At 35.7% G+C, this 6,000-nt stretch overlaps 1 protein-coding gene across 1 annotated transcript in view; it reads left to right on the top strand.

Annotated features, from left to right (window-relative positions):
• LOC137638609 (gamma-glutamylcyclotransferase-like) overlaps positions 1 to 5,338 on the top strand; it is a 102,761-nt gene extending 97,423 nt beyond the window's left edge. The window contains exon 6 of the mRNA XM_068370852.1: positions 3,307 to 5,338. The gene's annotated coding sequence lies outside the window, so the exon portion shown is untranslated. The remainder of the gene's footprint in view (positions 1 to 3,306) is intronic.
• The last annotated feature ends 662 nt before the right edge of the window (positions 5,339 to 6,000 follow it).

A 6,000-nucleotide genomic window follows, 5' to 3' on the forward strand; every position in this document is an offset into this window, starting at 1 on the left:
CTGCTGGATTGGTCCCATCTCGACCTGTATGCATTCCCGCCGTTCAAGATTGTCAACAGGGTACTTCAGAAGTTCGCCTCTCGCAAAGGGACACGGCTGACGTTGGTTGGCTCCGCTCTGGCCCGCGAGAGAATGGTTCATAGAGGTACTGCAATGGCTGGTCGACATTCCCAGGACTCTTCCTCTAGGAGTGGACCTTCTACGTCTACCTCACGTAAAGAAGGTACATCCAAACCTCCACGCTCTTCGTCTGACTGCCTTCAGTCTTTCGAAAGACTCTCAAGAGCTAGGGGCTTTTCGAAGGAGGCAGCCAGAGCGATTGCCAGAGCAAGGAGGACATCCACTCTCAGAGTCTATCAGTCTAAAGGGGAAGTCTTCCGAAGCTGGTACAAGGCCAATGCAGTTTCCTCATCCAGTACCACTGTAACCCAGATTGCTGACTTCCTGTTACATCTAAGGAACGTAAGATCCCTTTCAGCTCCTACGATTAAGGGTTACAGAAGTATGTTGGCAGCGGTTTTCCGCCACAGAGGCTTGGATCTTTCCACCAACAAAGATCTACAGGACCTCCTTAGGTCTTTTAAGACCTCAAAGGAACGTCGGTTGTCCACTCCAGGCTGGAATCTAGACGTGGTCCTAAGGTTCCTTATGTCATCAAGATTTGAACCTCTCCTATCAGCCTCTTTTAAGGACCTCACATTGAAAACTCTTTTCCTCGTGTGCTTGACAACAGCTAAAAGAGTAAGTGAGATCCACGCCTTCAGCAGGAACATAGTTTTCACATCTGAAACGGCTACATGTTCCTTGCAGCTCGGTTTTTTGCTAAAACGAGCTTCCTTCACGTCCTTGGCCTAAGTCGTTCGAGATCCCAAGCCTGTCCAACTTGGTGGGGGACGAACTGGAGAGAGTACTTTGCCCAGTTAGAGCTCTTAGGTACTATCTAAAAAGGTCATAACCTTTACGAGGACAATCAGAAGCCTTTTGGTGTGCTATCAAGAAGCCTTCTCTTCCAAGGTCTAAGAACTCAGTTTCTTACCTATTCAGGCTCCTGATTAGGGAAGCACATTCTCATCTGCAGGAAGAAGACCTTGCTTTGCGTAAGGTAAGGACACATGAAGTGAGAGCTGTGGCTACTTCAGTGGCCCTCAAATAGAACCGTTCTCTGCAGAGTGTTATGGATGCAACCTATTGGAGAAGCAAGTCAGTGTTCGCATCATTCTATCTCAAAGATGTTCAGTCTCTTTACGAGAACTGCTACACCCTGGGACCATTCGTAGCAACGAATGCAGTAGTAGGCGGGGGCTCAGCCACTACATTCCCATAATCCCATAACCTTTTTAACCTTTCTCTTGAATACTTTTTATGGGTTGTACGGTCGGCTAAGAAGCCTTCCACATCCTTGTTGATTTGGCGGGTGGTCAATTCTTTCTTGAGAAGCGCCGAGGTTAAAGGTTGTGATGAGGTCCTTTAGTATGGGTTGCAGCCCTTTATACTTCAGCACCTAAGAGTCGTTCAGCATCCTAAGAGGACCGCTACGCTCAGTAAGGAAGGCGTACTTAATAAAGGCAGAGTAATGGTTCAAGTCGTCTTCCTTACCAGGTACTTATTTATTTTATGTTATTTTTGAATAACTAATAAAATAAAATACGGGATACTTAGCTTCTTTGTTAACATATATGCTGGTCTCCACCCACCACCCTGGGTGTGAATCAGCTACATGATTATCGGGTAAGATTAATATTGAAAAATGTTATTTTCATTAGTAAAATAAATTTTTGAATATACTTACCCGATAATCATGATTTAATTGACCCACCCTTCCTCCCCATAGAGAACCAGTGGACCGAGGAAAAAATTGAGGTGGTGTTGACAAGAAGTACTGGAGTACCTGACCACAGATGGCGCTGTGGTGTTCACCCCCACCTGTATAGCGATCGCTGGCGTATCCCGACCGTAGATTTCTGTCGGCAACAGAGTTGACAGCTACATGATTATCGGGTAAGTATATTCAAAAATTTATTTTACTAATGAAAATAACATTTTAAGAAAATATTCACTTAACTTTATTAAAGGAAGCTAGCAATGTCAAGAGCTTATGTAGCTCATCATTATCAAAAGTACGCTGAATATGTGAATTGTCTATAGGTGGAGACTTGTCTCTATTGTCAACTAGTCTAGTCTACCATGGCTTTTCCCCTGAACTCACAGCAAGTTCCCTTTGGCACTATGCTTAAATATATATGAGATAAAGAGTATATCTGTAACAGAGGTACAGTATTATAAAACATTACTGTTAACTCGGTCGGTAGCCATTGCCAAGTACTTTTTCATGAGAGGTAACCTGTGGGAAACACGCTTCTAACAACATTTTTAAAATCACAACATTGCACCTTACACATTATAATAAGGGAACGTGGCTAATGAACTTCAGAAACAATTGCCACCCTTTTTGCAACTGACATGGTGAAAAGAAAATAAGGAATAATTTTGACCTTGAATCTGAAAGACAAAATGTCTGTGGTTTGCCCAAGCCATTCGTTGTCACCATTAACTACTAGATTGTCTCATTACTTTACTAGGGACATAAGCATATTGAAAGGAAAGAAAATAAGAATTTTTTAGTTATAGGGGTAAATGTTGATAAAATGGAACTTCCAAAGAGAAACAATATGAACATCAGGTGAGCATAGAAATGACAATTTTATTTAATAACATCTGTTTTGCAGGCTTATTGTAAATTTAGGGTTATGAAAATGTCTGCATCATAAAGAGCAAAAGAAATTTAGTGTAGTGATTTAAGATTTATCTTCAAATCTTAAATATAGCCATGGGCTACCCAGATTTAAAGTAATGACAATTTTTGCTCAAGTTTATTACGAGACACTCTCATCTCATTTAAAGTATGGCCAAGAACTTATGTCCCGTTATCACACTTATAGATAGTTTTAGGATGATTTTATATGGCAGTCTACAGACAGTTACATACAGAAATGCAATTACAGTAAATTCAAAACCTAAGAAAATATATTTAGATGATATATGTATATTTCTTGAAGGGCAATACAACAATTCTTAAATTACAAATTCATGTAGGTAGCTTTCATTGTGTTACCTTTTAAATGCTATATTACTGTAAGCCAGAGTAAAAAATATAGAGTACAGTATTTTCTACATAAGGATATTGTTTTGCAAAAATTGGAAGAATTGGATGTATTTATAAGTATAATTATCTCTAAGATTGAAGAACCGTTTTAATATTTTTGTTTCAAGTTGAAAATTTTCACATTTTTTTTTTTTTAATTTCAGGCAAGAGAATTCAGAAAATTTTATGTAATTTCTAAAATTCTCTTAAAAAGGAAAAGCTAAATGCACTCAGCAAGGAGGAAATTTCAAGATTTACACTCTCCATGGACATTTCACCTGATTCTTTGTGGGGCTTTGTGGCCCTTTGATGCTAGCTCACAATACTTCATTAGTGACAGCCATATCACACTGAGTTCTATAGCACCAAGAAGATAACTAAATACAGTATTCCAGGCCAGAAAATTTAGCTACACCTATGTTACTGAAGTTACAATGCACACAGCTCATTACACAGCATTTCAAGCAAGAAATTTCAGCAAAACTGAAATTATTTCACAATTTTTATAGTTTGAAGAAGCTGGCAGCATATAGCTGGGATAAGTTTTTAAAAATTACACACTGCAGGGACATTTTATCTTATAATTTGTGTGGCTTTGTGCTCCAGTTATGACTAGTCCAGTGTATTTTATCAAGCTGATACTATTAATTTCAGTATTGTAGTTATATTATCTTGTAGTCCGTAAAAGTCTTTGATAAAATATCACTAGGTATATTGTATTTTAAGATATGTACCTGTATGATCAGTTGGTTACTCATAGTACAGTATAACATTCCTGTGTAATAAACTGTTAACCTATTGTTTGATAGATTTAGTATTTACTGTAAGTCAAAAGGATCAAAGGCCTTTTATTACAACTTAACCTTACTTACCTCTCACTGTATTGTGGTTGTAAAGTGTTGTGAATTGTCTGTTACCATTACAAAGCTATAGACGAGTAAGTTTGTGTCTTGCATTTATGCTGTCCTCAGAATCAAGATTAGAATCTAGTCATAAAGAGTATTGTTTTCCTAATATCTGTCTTTAGGATATGAAAGTTATGTGATAACTTCACTTGATAATGTTCAGCTTTAGTAGTTAAGACCATGTTAATATTTGTATAATGTATGCTATAATGAAATTGCCTGGTATCAGGCAGTTTGTTTTGTGATCAAAGCAGTTTGTACTGCAGAATCAATTATTGACACCACATTGGTGCTGTATTTCAAATTGAAAATAATTATAGTTGAAAAGTAAGACAAATTCATTCTTTGTGGCCATATCGGTTAGCTAATTACAAAGCTAACTCAACTAACACAAAGTAAAGTGCAGTATTTAAACCATATCAAAGACGATATTGAGTGAAATTATTTCGTGCCACTGAGATAGATAACAAGTTCAAGCACTGTAATTGTAAAATCAGTATATTGTAAATAGGGGGATATTTAAAGGTAAACATGCATTTACAATACTTTGTACTCATGAGAATTGAATTGTGTTATTTAATTAAAATTTTATATTTTACCTGTATAATGCCTAAATTCAAAAATTTTCGGTACTGTAATTTAAATTTATTTGTTTTCCCTGTAAAATTAGAGACTGCCTTAAGCACCTAAGCACATTTTGTCTTTGACAATAATTTCCTGTTTTAGTTTGCAAGAACTGCAGATACAAAAGGGACGGAAGTCCATTTTATCTTTTGATTAGAAATAGCTATTTACCATTTATAATATTGTTAAAAATAACAATAGATTTTAACTAAATAAAGTGTTATAGACTTTAGCCAAAATGCAAAAGGAATTGCTATCCTGTTTCAAGGACACAGACTGCCTCAAACTTACAACTTATACATATTATTCCCATACACGTTGATGACTGAGGTTTCACAGAATTACGTCAAAATTTTAGAAAACTGGTAATTTTCCTCCAATTTAATACAAACTGAAAATTTGAAAATAATTATTATGCCATATATGAATAATACATATTCCAAGTACAGTTCATAGATGCTTCACTGAATAAATACGTAAAAATTTCCCTCGTCCATGAAATCAGTCGTTAGTAATATGATTTAATTGTAAGTATGGGATTGTCTGTACACATATAACCTCTTGCCCTACATAGTATCTGCAGTATTTTTAGAAGAAAGTACTTTTGAAAAGCACTGAAAATTTTCAAATTATTGCCTTACTTAAAAATAAAGATTAAGCATAATGAGTAATGTAGTGTTATTATGGCCAATCTTCCCTGGTAATGGAAAATAAGATCAGCACAAATTTTGGTTTTTATATATATATATATATATATATATATATATATATATATATATATATATATATATATATATATATATATATAGATATAGATAGATAAATATATATGTCATCAATCATCAACTTCAACCATAATTAGTCTACTGCAAGACAAAGGCCTCAAACATGTCCTTCCACTCATGTCTATTCATGGTCTTTCTTTGTAAGTCTATACCCACAAATTTTTTTAGCTCATCAATCTATCATCTCTTCCTCCTCTGCTTCATTTGCAATCTCTAGGACCCATTATATTATTCTTAATGTTCATCTATTGTCATAATATTATATTCTTATTACTTGTCCTACCCATGTCCATTTTATTTTCTTACATGTTAAAATATCTTCTATATTAGTTTGCTCTCGTATCCATGTTGCTCTTTTTCTCTTAATGTTATTCCCATCATTATTCTTTCCATAGCTCTGTGAGGTGTAACTAGCTTATGTTCTAAGGCTTTAGTAAGGCTACAAGTTTCTGATGCATAAGTTAATAATTATATTGTCCTCAATTGCAGCCATATTGTCTTTTTGGGCTCAAGCCATGGCGTCCTGATGGAAGGTTCCTTTTTG

This window comes from Palaemon carinicauda, chromosome 3 (assembly GCF_036898095.1).
Source record: "Palaemon carinicauda isolate YSFRI2023 chromosome 3, ASM3689809v2, whole genome shotgun sequence".
NCBI classification, from domain to species: Eukaryota; Metazoa; Arthropoda; class Malacostraca; order Decapoda; family Palaemonidae; genus Palaemon; species Palaemon carinicauda.